This window comes from Mytilus trossulus, chromosome 8 (assembly GCF_036588685.1).
Source record: "Mytilus trossulus isolate FHL-02 chromosome 8, PNRI_Mtr1.1.1.hap1, whole genome shotgun sequence".
NCBI classification, from domain to species: Eukaryota; Metazoa; Mollusca; class Bivalvia; order Mytilida; family Mytilidae; genus Mytilus; species Mytilus trossulus.
Window position 1 is genome coordinate 24685502 of NC_086380.1, and position 15301 is coordinate 24700802.

Sequence of the window (15301 nt, forward strand, 5' to 3'; positions counted from 1 at the left end):
TTAACCAGGCTTCGATGATATATATGTATATATGATTGCCAATAAGACAACTTTTCATCAAAGATTAAAATGAATAACTTATTACCATTTATATATACCTTACAGTTAAAAAGAAAAACCCATGAACACGGAAATTTAAAATAGTTCATTCGAGAAAAATGACGATCAGATATGTTTACAAAACAATTAACGAACAAATATAACATACAATAACAATAGACACCTATTTGTATGAATTACAGCCTCCCAACTTGTGATTGGCACATTAAGCGATTTTTTCGGAGTTAAACATGTATCCGGACGCAAATACTTTACCTTACATGAAACATTGTAACAGTGCGGAACAGCCCATTATATCAACATAAGAATAAACCACAAAAATCACAAATCAAATACAAATGTAAATCCACAATGAAATGAAAGATGTGATAAACATGACCTTGCACAATGGAAAAATTAATGTAAACAGGATAAAGAATAAATATTTTTTATGACTGTATATCAACAAGTATTTCTGTTTTAGGTATCAAGTTTTTGCAAGGAAACCGATTGGGTCCAGAAATAGTTGACGAATTACAAAAACACACTCAAAGTTTGGCACAGTATGTTCTTCAAGTAAAAGCTGATGTAATTATGAACTCTAAAGTCGTCTACAATTCTTTACTACTTATATCTAATGAAATAAGTAGTGTCTGTCAACGAATGGATCAAACCAATAGAAAAGTATCAAAAATTACAGACGAAGTCAATTCACTCAACCTTCGAACCGATATGATCGAGCAGACCGAAGACGAAATTGTTCAAGACATCAAAGATATAAAAGATGATATAGAAGATTTAAAGAAGTATACTTCGCATCTAAGACCAAAAGGAAAAGTTTTCTTTTATCCACCAGATAGAGTGAGGGTCTTTGTAGGTAGGGAAGACAAATTGTCCACTTTGAATAGGAAATTTCTTGAGAGCAAAGATGTTCACCACAGAGAGGTAATATGCGGTTTGGGTGGATGCGGTAAAACAACATTGTCAATAGAATTCGCATGGATGTTTCAGCATTTCTATCCCGGTGGTGTCTTCTGGATTTCTGCAGAATCAGACGAGTCCATAGAAGACACAATTTATAGACTTGCTTTTGACATAAGTATATCTGGAAAGAATGCTAAAGAGACTTTGAAAAGAACTCTTACGTGGTTAGGCCATTTACCAAAAAGATGGCTGTTAGTTATTGATAATGCAGATGCAGTTTTTATTTCTAGTCAGATGAAGGAACTGCTTTTAGGAACATGGAAACGAAGCACAAGGGGTCATATCATAATCACAACAAGACGAGAACCACTTGCAGTAGAAGAGTCGTTCCATATCAGCAGACATGACTGCAATTATCTAGAAACGTTAAATGAAGAAGAAGGAGTTCAATTCATGATTGAACGAACGGAGATGAGTGGTGACAGATCAATTGACAGCATACTAAAATTAGTAAATGAACTGGGAGGTCTTCCATTAGCTTTAGAGCAGGCAGCCGCACATATAAAAACAATAAAGTGTTCCTTTGAAGACTACTTGGCAAGTTTTGAGAAAAGACGTCTAAAATTGTTGTCAAGGGCAACAACACCTTCGTATGAAGCAGATGCTAGTAGATTCGCAGTAATGACAACATGGCAACTAAATATGGATTACATAAGGTCTCAGTCAGAACAAGAAGGGCTTGGAACGACAGCTGTTGTCGTTATGAAGGTAGCATCCTTCCTTTTTGCAGATGATATGCCGGTAGAAATTTTTAACAGCGGTCAACCGTCAATTACTGATAAAGGAGCGTATGAAACACTTGCAGATCAAGTCGGAATAAAACAAGTATTGGAAATTTTGACAAGGTTTTCACTATTTCAAAGATACCGTTCAGAAAGTTTATCGGTTCACAGATTGGTTCAAGAAGTGATACGAAGCACTGTGAAAGAAGACGAGAAAAAGTTTGTTCTTCAATGTGCAATAAGAATGATAAATAAAGCACTAATGGCAACAACAACTCCGTACATGGCTATTCATCAGAACAAAGATAAACCATATGCATTTAGAGGATTGCTCAATCTATGGAACAAATTAGCAGCAAATGCAAATGCAATTAAGATGTATATCAGGGAAAGCAAGGATATAGAAGAAAATACAGATATCTACATCAGTTTAGAGTCAGTAAGAATAATGCAAACATCAGCTATTTACAATAGTTTGTTCCAAAGACAAGACACTGCCTTTGAAGATCAGAAAAATATGCTTAATATAATGGCGTCTTTAGATTTAGATGAAGATACTTCTAATGACCTCACAGGTATCAAAATACCATTATTAGAAAGAGATCGCCTTCTTATTAAAAAAAGCATTGCTACTGTTTTACAAGATAATGGTAATGAAAATATCAATACAAGTATGGCAGTAGGGCCACTTCCACCAGACAGATTGAAAGAAATGGGTAATCAAGCATTTAAAGAAATACGTTATGAGGATGCTCTACAATACTACTCAGAAGCGTTGCGAGCAAGTCCCAAAAATAGTTGCGACAAAAAGATACTTTCAAACAGAAGTTTAGTTTACCTGAAACTTCATGAGTATACCAATGCTTTGAAAGATGCTAACGCCTGTATCAAAATAGATCCATATTTCTGGAAAGCACATGCATTAAAATCCAGTGCCGTCGCAAAACTAATCTATACAAACAAAATGCAACCGGAAATGGAAGGTACTGGCATATCAAGTGCTTGCATTGCTGCTTTTTTAAACGAAAAATGTCTACTTGAATATAAAATGAAAGTGCATTATCCAATACTGTTATACGATATAGTACAATGCGAGGATAAAAATTTACATATTCGAATGATGGATATCTCTGAGAGCCCTTTTACAACATACATGCTGAAAAAAGGACTTTACACTTTTAATAAAATTGTAAAGACAACAAAGAGTTGTCAAGTTATAGGTGTTGAACCTGGGGTCAAAATCGATATTGGACCTGGGATTCATGTTTCAAGACCTTTAGATTCGTCATTTAACATTGAATTCGAACGAGAACCAACAATTGCTGTTCATTTTGAAAATATATATTTTTGTTCTAAAGGTAGTCAAGTAAGAGTAGAAAAAGGCGGGACTGCATCTTTCTACAGATGTGAATTTTCCAGCCGTTTTACAATAGACGAAATGAAATATAACCACAAAGGAAAAATCGACATTACTTACCAAAAGTGTGTAAACGTCATTGATAAAACAGACAAAAGTTATGTGTCAAGCATATCGTCATTACATGGTGGAAGAATTTTCTTAAACTCATGTCGGATTCAGAGTAATCGTGGTTTTGGTATAACCACATACGGGGAACAATCTTTTCTTGATATTAGCAACTGCAATGTATTAGATTCATTAATAGGGATAGTCGTTGCAAATGGAGGGGAAATGAAAGCTATAGACAATGAAATTTGTGGTCACAAACTGCATGGCGTAGTCATTGGTCCGAAAGGTAAAGCAACGTTAAAACGTAACATTATATCTAGAAACAAGGCTGAAGGCATATGGAGTGGTGGAAAAATCAAATGCAAAGAAACAAATACTGAACAAACAGCAGTAACGGCAATTGACAATACTATAATTCAAAACGGTTTATCCGGAATTTGCTTAGAAGGTGGAAGCTTTGTATTAAAGGATAATATTGTTGCCGAAAACTGGGCATGGGGAATCATTATTCAAAAGAGATCGTCTGTTCTAGCAGTAAACAATGAAATTTCAGGTAACAAGTGTGGTGGCATAAGAGTTGGAATGAATTATTCTGCCTCTGTTATTTTTGACGGAAATTTAATTAAGGACCATAGTGGACCAGATATTTTGGCTTTAAATGAAGAACATCATAAAGAAGAGGCTGCAAACATAGGAGAAGTAGATGTATATTCAACCAAATCAATAATAACAAACAGAAACATCTGGAACAATAATAAACCAATAAAACCCAGCCAGAATACAGTCAAGTCTTTGAAAACATGTAATTGTTGCCAAAAAGTGTCATCAAGTTTGAAAGCATGTACGAAATGTAGAATAGCTCGATACTGTTCCAGAGTATGTCAAACAAATCACTGGATACGCCATAAGCATTTGTGCAAGCACTTCTCTGCAAAATATACAATAGAAATTCAAATTAAAGACACAAAACCCAATGTACAAGATACCGATCAAGAGTGTGGGATTGACACATTGCGTGCCTTACTTAAAGGAAGAGGTGCGGGACATCCTCCTGATGTTAAATCAACGAAGAGGTTCATAGTAAAAATTCAATCTGACCATTTGTATGCGCCATACGATCCACGGAAAAATTTAACACTGTATGACGAAAGTGAGTCTATAAATCTATGTTTTAGAAACACTGACCTTTATCATCTTTGCAGTGAATATGGAAGACTAAGTGGCGAAAAAATAACGTTAAAAAAGTTTTTTTGTTGGGCATCATATAAAAAAGCTGGAGAAATTCTATGCATTCATACAGACGATTTTCCCGCATTTCTGGACTGGTAAAAAGTTTAACTTTTGTTTTTAAAACAGATTGACGTGTGTTTTTTGTATCAATCTGTATTATTTCAAATTATTTTACTTCCTGGTAACAAACATGGTTAAAATAAATTAAATGAATATAGTAATGAAACATTTTTGACAAATACACAAGGTATACAATAGAGTCAGAAGGTTAAAAGGTTTTGTTGTCAAGGAAATGAAATATAAACTTATTAATAACTAAATTAAATGCAATTGCAAGCAATGGCAGAATTTACCACGGTTCTACATGACCAATTAGTGCTACAAAACCATCAGCCGTTTGGAAAATGAATTCCGAAGTCAAATTGTAGATAACATTTTTGTGAAATTCCATAATATTCTTAAATTTTACGTAGATCAGGATTTTTTTTTAAATCTAAAAATCTATTACCAATCTGTGCATTAGAAATAACATCGCTGTTAAGTATTTTTGATTTAAAATTATTATCTACAAAAAACTGCTACTCGAAAAAAAAAACTCGCTTGCACGCAGTTCCAAAGATTCCCAAACCCATCAAAAACCTGTATATAGAAGACACGAACATTGCGGATAAAAAATTTGTTGACACGTATACTCAAATAAGTGACAAATGTAACGGTATGTTTCATATCTTTTCTGACTTGATACAGGCATTTCTCAATTTAGAAATTCAATGTAAATCAATTTAAAAATCAAACAGCTCCGGATGCTGGAATTTCTCGCTACATTGAAGACCTGTTGGAGACCTTCTGCTGCTGTTTTTTTTTTTTTTTTTTTTTTATTTGATCGGGTTGTTGTCTCTTTGACACATTCCCCATTTCCATTCTCAATTTTATGTAAAAAAAAAATGAAAAAAATGGCATACAATAAAGCTCACCTTAAGAATAATTATATTGACATGTTGTTTAGATGTACAAGTACCTGGTCACGAGCACGTTTTTGATTTAATACACTAATTCACAATATTGTGATTAAAATTCGTATTTCAAAATAAATTATAAATAATTGTGTGTTCAAACGTTTTCTTTGAAATAAAATTGCATTATGGGTAATTGCGGATGGTGTAGAAAGAATATTTAAGGTGTATGATGTAATGTTGTACTGTACGGTGAATGTTGTATGGTGTTAGTGGAAGTTTACACCATCCAAGTGACTGTACAAGACGATGTGGTATGAGTTAAAATGAAACAACTCTCTATCCAAGTCACAATTTGTAAAAGAAAATAATCATGAGTCAAAGTACGGCCTTCAACAAGGAGCCATGGCTCACACCGAACAAATATTATCTATATTTTCCCGTTCTAATGCCCTTTAAATAATTATTCGCTTTATGCAACTACTAAAGCTCAAATTTGTCACTTGCGAGAGAATGTTTCGACCTAATTAAATTTATATTCATGATACATCCAATTTAACCAGTTAATAATAGATTTGTTACGCATTTTGCATGCATTCATCGTGTTCAGCCATCACGAGAGAAAGAAGTTCACCATTGAAATTGAACCAAAGCTGATTCATTTCGTTGACCATGTTGATTGATTCGATCCACAAAAAAATAGTATAATACAGGTAAAAATTGCGATTAACTTATTTTTCTAACATATAACAAGAAATCTAGAAAAACCTAATTGTACGAGGTCGATTTCTTATGTGCATAAGTTTCTATCGGGTTGTTAGACTGTCGGCATGTTTTCATTTCATATCGAAAGTTTATTAAATGGCGTTTAGACCTAAAATACACGTGAAATTTCTGATATATATATTATCGAGTACTGTTTATTTCAGACTTATTGTAACTTGAATATACGTTTTAGTATTTTTTCAATACATTTTTAGAATTTGAGTCCAATCAATGAACATGAATTTGACACATAATGCCCCTTTGGAAATTAAAGGTCAAACAATAGTGAATAGTAACAAATAAATGTTTGGTGTAGACATTTAAATCACTGTTTCAATGGATAAAGTTACCTGTTTTTGACTTTATGTATTGTAAGCATGTAAAAAAAAATTGCTTTTACAACGTTTTACTAGTAACTAAAACTATACACTGTGAAAAGACTATTCGATTTACTTGATCAATTAAGTATAATACAGAGGTATGATATAACTTATATAAACACTAATATGTATTGGAATGCAGGTGTGACAATTATTCACTGGTATGTAGATTTTTTTATAAGATAATGTATTGTTGATGTGACCAAATTATCTTGCAATTAAGTTTTTACAAACGACATCAACTTAATGACAAATAAATTTATCTGTCGTGTTTGTATTATTGTAAAACAATTAGTTATAAATTAGGTTGTTAATTTTCTTATTTAGATCATTTCACAATTTTCATGTCAGGCTTTTATATAATAAAGAAAATGTGGTATGATTGCCAATGAGACAACTGTCCACGTGAGATCAATTGATAACCACTGAACTACAGGCTCCTGTCTTGGGACAGGCACATACGTAAATAATGTGTCGGGTGCAACTTGTTAGCGGTCCACAACCCTCCCCTAACATGGGACAGTGATATAACAGTACAACATAAAAACGAACTATAAAAATCAGTTGAAAAAGGCGTTACTCATCAGATGGACAAAAATACAAGTGGACGTGGCCGGGTACTAATACATCCCGACAGAAAAAAGACACAATGAAAAAAACTGAAAGTACTCGCAGTTATCTGAAAGTTAGTTCAAAGCAACTATCAACTGGTAAAAAAATCATGCATCTAAGACTTTACCCGATTATACAGAATGATAATTTCAAATTTAAATAAAGAATAATTTATTGCCAAAATGTTGGATATCGAGAACAAGGAGATATGGAGATACAGCCAATCCTGTTTTAAGCAGTCACTCTTGGGAATGAATAAAAGTGACCATTTAAGACAGGTGACCTGAAAAACGAGGTGCCAAAAAAGTTGGATTTCGACATCGCCCAAGACCGGGATCGAGGCAATTTGTTTAAGTTTTTCTATCCGATAGAGTTATCGTCCTTACGAAAAGTGTTATAACGAATTTCAAATTCCATTGTTGTAAATATGAAGACAAATTTAAAATACGTTAATATGTGTCAAATTTTGAAGCTTTAAGGTTTGAGCACGGAGATTTGACGAATCTTGTATTACGTGTTTTTTGAGGAATTTTTTTAAGTGACCGTTATAGGCAGAAGCGCTAAAACGAGTTGACCGTTAAGGCAGTTTTGATTGTACATGTTTCACGCAATAAAACGTTAGTAATTGTATGATATTCCACTCTAAAATACCGATTTTGAAATTTACAATTATCTTAGAACTTGTATGCACCAGCTAGTTCATAGTTTCTATAGTTGCGTTATTTTCCTCTTATAGTTGTTGTGTTTCCCATGGTTTTGGTTTGTGATCTGGATTTGTTTTCGCCTAATCTGACTATTGAACTGCGGTTTACTACTAACGCATTCTATTTGAAAAAGAGAATTTCTATTTTATTCTCTTTTTTTGGTGGTTTCAAATTCGGTTGACAATGTGAATTGAAATTAACACTTTTTGTCAACAAATCTATAAGATAATGGAAATGCGCTTACTTGATGTTATCAAATTTGAGTAAATCTTCCCACTCAATGAAGAAAAATAGTCTTCTTGAATTGAAAAACGTACCAGTGGAGAAAATCCACACATACACATATAAAACCAATAACATTAGAATGGGGAAATATCCCCACATTCACATTTACAACCAAAAACATCAGAATGCCGAAATCCCCACGATAAGATAATTAATAAGAAAATACAAGCTTTAAAATTGCTGACCATCAAATGGGGAAATTTCCCCATAATCTCATTATGTTCAAATCATAGAAATATTGTTGACTATCAATTTGGGAAATTTCCCCATAATCTCATCATGTTCATATTAGATATTGTTGACTACAAATTGGGGTAATTTCCCCATAATCTCATCATGTTCATATTATATATTGTTGACTACAAATTGGGGAAATTTCCCCATAATCTCATAAGATTCAAATTTACGGCAAATCATATAATTGTTTGTACTAAAACTGTCATCCCAAGTCGTGAAATTTAGACAGTGTTTAGACATTTGACTTCTTATGAAACAAATGTGTATACAAATGAGACAACTCTCCATCCAGGTCCAAATTTGTACATGTAAACAAAACAACATTATAGGTATAAAAAAGGTCTTCAACACGGAGCCTTGGCTCCTACCGAACAGCAAGCTATAAAGGGCCCAAAATGACTAGCGCAAAACCATTAAAACGGGAATACCAATGGTCTTATCTATATCAAAAACGAGAAACGAGAAACACTTATGAACCACATCAACAAACGACATCTACTGAACATCAGATTCCTGACAAAATGTTTGAATATGTTGTTGTTATCCGTATAAAGAAGGCAGAATGATTTGAATACAGATTGCTTTAAAACACGAGGAGCTTACGTTAAATCGTCATCATTAGGAACAAACCTCCTTAAAAGAGAAACAAATGATACCAGAAGAAAATCCAAAAAAAAAAAGAAAATCGAAAATAATCGGACAACGCAATGTTTGTAAGTACATCATCATAAATTTTAATATTCTAAGATTGTGTTTACTAATGACTATAAAAAGTGCTCTATGACACATTGTTACATGTTTTAATATTGCAACTATATTGAACAGCTTTATGTGCATAATATTGTAACACACTTGGCGATTTATAACTTATTCTATGCACATCTATCTATTGTTGATGATTTTTGCATACTTTTTCATCTATTTATTTTCGTCATTGCTGTTGTTTCATTGATGGTGTGATAATCACTTCTTATTCTACATACAGTTTGTCATATTAAATTACAAGCACATTCAGACCAAACAAGCTTATTCTGTGAATGTTTGTTTTTTATCATTAAGATATCATGATAATGTCCCAATATAAATTAAACAATATATATAACCTTGTTCATTCTTGTATACATGTATAGATATATAGGATCTTTTGACTGATGTGAAATGTCTTTTGTTCAAGGACAAGGAAATACAGCTTCCTTGTGTTGTTGCTATTGTTTATTATATCCCGTTTTGAGAACATTATCAGATGACTTGTGAGTTTCTTGTAAGTTCATATATATATGAAAGTGTTTTGTTCAACAAAACACCTTCAGCTGAATTCATCTCGATGTCTTTTTTCGTAGATTCTGTAGACTTAACACTCTTACTAAGTTGCCGTCTGCAAACACGACTTTGTAACCTGTAAAATAGAGACTATCCAATCAAAGGGACAGAAAACCAAACACATATTAAGCATATTAAAATAAATCAAATATATCTTCATCTTTCCTTTCATACGATGTTTCCCTTGACTTTATCGAAATGTTGAATCCTTAGTGAGTCTTTTTACTTCGAATGCTATGTACATTGTTTCTGTTGATTATACATGTGATGCTCTGTGTTCTCTCCAGATACGCCAATTTTCTCAGCCAATAAATGAAAACGGTCATTTTTAAATTAGACCGCGATTCGTTTTACTATTTGAATTGTTTCACACTAGTGATAGTTATACACATGTAGCTTGCTGCTCAGTGTGAGCCAAAGATCCGTGTTGAAGGCCGTACCTTGACCTATAATGGTTTACTTTTATAAATTGTCACATGGATGGAGACTTGTCTCATTGTCACACATACCACATCTTCCTATGTCTATGATATAGCCTAGGGTGCACAATGTGGCCTTAAACAACAAAAAAACTACCTGACTATCAATCAATTCATTAATTATCGTTCTTTTGTAATCTCTCTTTAATTTATATCATGGTTTACCTGATTTAGTTTTTTCTAGGACTGTTGCATTATACCATTACTTTTCCGGTTTCCAGAAGCGTATTACTTTTTTGTTCGCTCCGAAATCCTGAGAAAAAATTTAAAACAATGTAATCATCTTAAGAATTTCACCTCTGTTTGAATGCTGCTTTTAATTTTATTGAAATATTATATTTAAACTAGATATGTATACAAAGATGTGGTATGATTTCTAGTGACACTATCACATAGACGTAAATTGATTTGGATGTAAGCAGCTATATTTTACTGTACAATATTCAACAATAAGCAATCATATGCCGTAGTGTAAGCTTAAACTAGAGGCTCTAAAGAGCCTGTGTCGCTCACCCTGGTCTATGTTAATATTAAACATTGTACACAGATGGATTCATGACAAAATTGTGTTTTGGTGATGGTGATGGGTTTGTAGATCTCACTTTACTAAACATGTTTGCTGCTTACAACTATCTCTATTTATAACAGTAGTTTCTGTGGAAAATGTTAGTGAAAATCTGCAAATTTTGTGAAAATTGTTAAAAATTGACTTTGAAGGGCAATAACTACTTAGGGGGTCTATTGACTATTTTGTTCATGTTGACTTTTTTTTAGTTCTTACTTTGCTGTACATTATTGCTGTTTACAGTTTATCTCTATCTATAATAATATTCAAGATAATAACAAAAAAACAGCAAAATTTCCTCAAATTACCAATTCAGGGGCAGCAACCTAACAACCGATAATCAAATTCATCTGAAAATTCCAGGGAAGATAGATCTTGACCTGATCAACAAGTTAACGTCCTGTCAGATTTGCTCTTAATGCTTTGGTTTTTGAGTTATAAGCCAAAAAAATGCATTTTACCCCGATGTTCTATTTTTAGCCATGGCGGCCATCTTGGTTGGTTGGCCGACTTACTGAACACAATTTTTTAACTAGATACCCCAATGACGATTGTGGCCAAGTTTCAATTAATTTGGCCCAGTAGTTTCATCAGAGAAGATTTTTCTAAAAGAATACCAAGATTTACGAAAAATGGTTAAAAATTGACTATAAAGGGCAATAACTCCTAAAGTGGTCAACTGACCAATTTGGTCATGTTGACTTATTTGTAAATCTTACTTTGCTGAACATTATTGCTGTTTACAGTTTATCTCTATCTATAATAATATTCAAGATAATAACTAAAAACAGCAAAATTTCCTTAAAATTACCAATTCAGGGGCAGCAACCTAACAACGGAATGTCAGATTCATCTGAAAATTTCAGGGCAGATAGATCTAAACCTGATAAACAATTAAACTCTGTCAGATTTGCTCTAAATGCTTTGGTTTTTGATTTATAAGCCAAAAACTGCATTTTACCCCTATGTTCTATTTTAGTCATGGCGGCCATCTTGGTTGGTTGGCCGGGTCACCGGACACAATTTTTAAACTAGATACCCCAATGATGATTGTGGCAAAGTTTGATTTTATTTGGCCAAGTAGTTTCAAAGGAGAAATTTTTTGTAAAAGTTAAAGACGACAGGTGAGCTAAAAATACGATTTAACATAATGTCAAACAAGAATGTGTCCATAGTACACGGATGCCCCACTCGCACTATCATTTTCTATGTTCAGTGGACCGTAAAATTGTGGTCGAAACTTTAATTTGGAATACAAATTAGAAAGATTATGTCATAGGGAACGTGTGTACTGAGTTTCAATTTGATGTAACTTTAACTTCTTCAAAAACTACCTTGACCAAAAACTTTAACCTGAACTTCGCACTATCATTTTTTATGTTCAGTGGACCATGAAATTGGGGCTAAAACTATATTTTGGCATTAAAATTAGAAAGATCATATCATGGGGAACATGTGTATTAAGTTTCATGTTGATTGGACTTCATTCAACTTCTTCAAAAACTACTTTGACCAAAATCATTAACCTGAAGCAAATGGCCGCACGAATGAATGAACGAACGGACGGACGGAGGCACAGACCAGAAAACATAATGCCCCTCTTCTATTGTAGGTGGAGTATAAAAAATTAAACGTGAATATCAACGACCGATAAATAGAAATTAAATCATAGATCACAAACAGCAGCCAAAACGACCACTAAATTACTGATTTCGGACAGACACATAACATGAACAAATGTGGCCCAATTTAACGAAAAAAGCTGAATTGTTACACAACGTGCAAATCTGAACTTAAAAATAATATAAATATATGTTTTCTTTTGGGTGCTCGTTGATATTTTGCGGAGAAGACAGAACTATAACGGTTGATAGCTTAAAACTACATTGAATACACATATTATAGATTTCACTGATTCACTTTGCCAAAGGCATTACAATCAAATCAAATATTATGAACATACCTCCAAGTTCTTGATCATGATATCTTTTTCTGCTATAGTTTTCTCATTCCGTTTACAAGATTTCTAAATAAAAAAAGTAATCCCATATATCAATATAAAATTAGAGATGTGGTATGATTGTCAATGAAACGACTCTCCACAAGAGACCAAAATGACGCAGAAATTAACATCTATAGGTCACCGTAGGGCCTTCAAGTTCGTAATAGAGGTAACGGTTCTAAGATATTTTGTTTAAGGCAATATAATTATAAGATATCGATTACGATGAGTATCATCATTAAATTTTCGAAAAATTATGGCACTAGGAAAAAGATATCGTCTTGCAATTGATAGATTTTGGTATTGTTTTCTGTTTTTCTGTTATTGAATAATTCAATAAACATTTTTTGTTATTAACAGTTTAAACATTTAAGCAATTTTTAAAACTATAGTGACGTGAATTGGTGATCAAACAGTGTACTTCTTTTCATAAGGCATGCATCGGCTTTCTGTCACGATTAAACATGATTAAAAATACTTTGGCCGTGAACACTAGACTTTTATTTAATAATTTTGTTTCTGGCACTAAGGGTATCACATGCAACACTTTAACCCTTTCATTTTCATATAAGTTCATATATAGCTATAAGTGTCAACATAGACTGGTTTATATATTTTTTAGGGAACTAATTGATGGTTACTTCTTTCTCTATGGTCTCAATAAATAGATAGTGCTGTAGCGATTCGGCTTGGTCATTTTTTTGCTTTTCTAACAAGATGATTTCGGAAGCCTGAGGAAATAAAATATAGGGAAAAATTTTGTATTTTCACATTAAGCATGTTTAATCTAATTCTACTCTTTAAATTTGTAAAAGGGCGAGGTCATACAAACAAGAAATATGTCCTCAAAAGATATTATTTATAGTGAGCTTCATGGACAACCGTATCTTTGTTATACTCAGTAGTTCAGTTATTTGTCTACATCTTTAACCGTATAGGAAGAGTCATTTCAAGTCATATGTTGTCAAATAAACATTCATTTATCATGTTTATGTCAGGATGGACAATGATGGAATGAACCTCTCTATGAAATCCTTGATTACTTTTAGTTTCAATCTTAACCTGACAATATACGCTTTTAATATAGAACAATACCGCGGCGCCACACATCAGCGTATAGCTCCGACGTGCATTTAGCTTACGAGAAGGCTCAGTGCAATAATAAAATCCTGCACCTAGAGTTTGGCTTTCTATATTTAAATAATAGTGCGGTTTTGGCTGCATTTTTTGAATGTCGCCGGAAAAATAGAAAATAATTGTATGCTCAAGGAAGGGGAAGCCAATTTCCCCCGTAAAACACGTTTTTCTGTACATATACATGTATTCAATTGTGAGGGTTTTTCTAAAATTTGTATCCAATGTGATTGTTACTCTTAATCGAAGATGTCATTCTTATTCATTTATGAAGCATTGGAATGTGAAAGTTTTGTACAAGTAATTTCAACTACAAGTTTTAATAGCATTGCATTGCAACATAATTTATGCTTGCTCAATATCAGTTTATCTTTATTTATAATTGTTTTAAAATTATTCTTATTTTCGTTTATCCTGATAAATCTAAAATGATGAAACTGTTATTTCATTTAACTAAAAATGTAAATTAGTAATAATTTTGATTGTTTTTTGTTGACAATGCACATTTCCGTAGTACTTTTTTTTATAGAGAAAATATTTAAATTAATTCTTTACAAATGACCGGCAAAATAACGTATTTACTGTTTTGCTGGATCCAACTTAAAACCCCGTATATATATGCTAGCTATTATGTCGGCTTTATTACGACATTTTAACCAAGGCTGATAAATTGCATATTTTATTATTTTGCCGACGCCTGAAAATTAGCCAATGCCTTAAAAAAACAATTATAAAAACAATTACCTCGATCTTCTTATACTGCGAGGAGCTTTTAGCATACTCAATTTGTTCTTCAAAATCTTCAATCCCTTGGATATTCAGTTTGCCATTATCAATTTTCCAATTCACCATTATTGTAACGGAGGTATATGTCGAAATCGAGCAGTTTGTTTGTTAGATGATTGATTCCAATATGATATAAAGATAAATATATATACTAATGTGGTTGATGCACGTGACAGATGGACAAACATGTCAAATATCATTCTTGATCATTCACACGGTTTTCCCCACCACAGGTGGTATTAACAAGATCCGATGCATGTTTCTAGCAAGATCCTTTGTGTAATCATACACTGATAAATGTATCCGTGTCATCGATATAAAATAAACATTTAAGAAACAAACACTGTTTTGTTTTATAAGTTTCCTAGTAGGATTGGATAAATGCTATGTTAGTAACTCAGAAATTAGACTACATCTAAAGTGCTTGTTGTCACTAGTACTAAGGTTCTTAAGGGGTCATCATTATATATTCTGATAGATGCATGTATAAGAAAAACATTAAAACGCTTTGACTGTCTTGCAATTTCCAATATTTCAATTTGAACATTGCTACCTGCTTTCAAATAACAAATTTTAATTAAAATCAATATTGCACCATTCAACTTTTAAATGCATTTTTTTTAAATATTTGGGTAA

General features: G+C 32.7%; 1 long non-coding RNA gene across 1 annotated transcript; it reads right to left on the reverse strand.

The window, feature by feature from the left end:
• Positions 1 to 9100: 9100 nt before the first annotated feature.
• LOC134681764 (uncharacterized) lies at positions 9101 to 14829 on the reverse strand. Its single transcript, XR_010100681.1, has 4 exons — positions 14624 to 14829; positions 12707 to 12769; positions 10344 to 10431; positions 9101 to 9775 (listed from the first exon to the last, which is right to left on the reverse strand). It is a non-coding gene; the product is annotated as an uncharacterized LOC134681764 (long non-coding RNA).
• Positions 14830 to 15301: the final 472 nt, after the last annotated feature.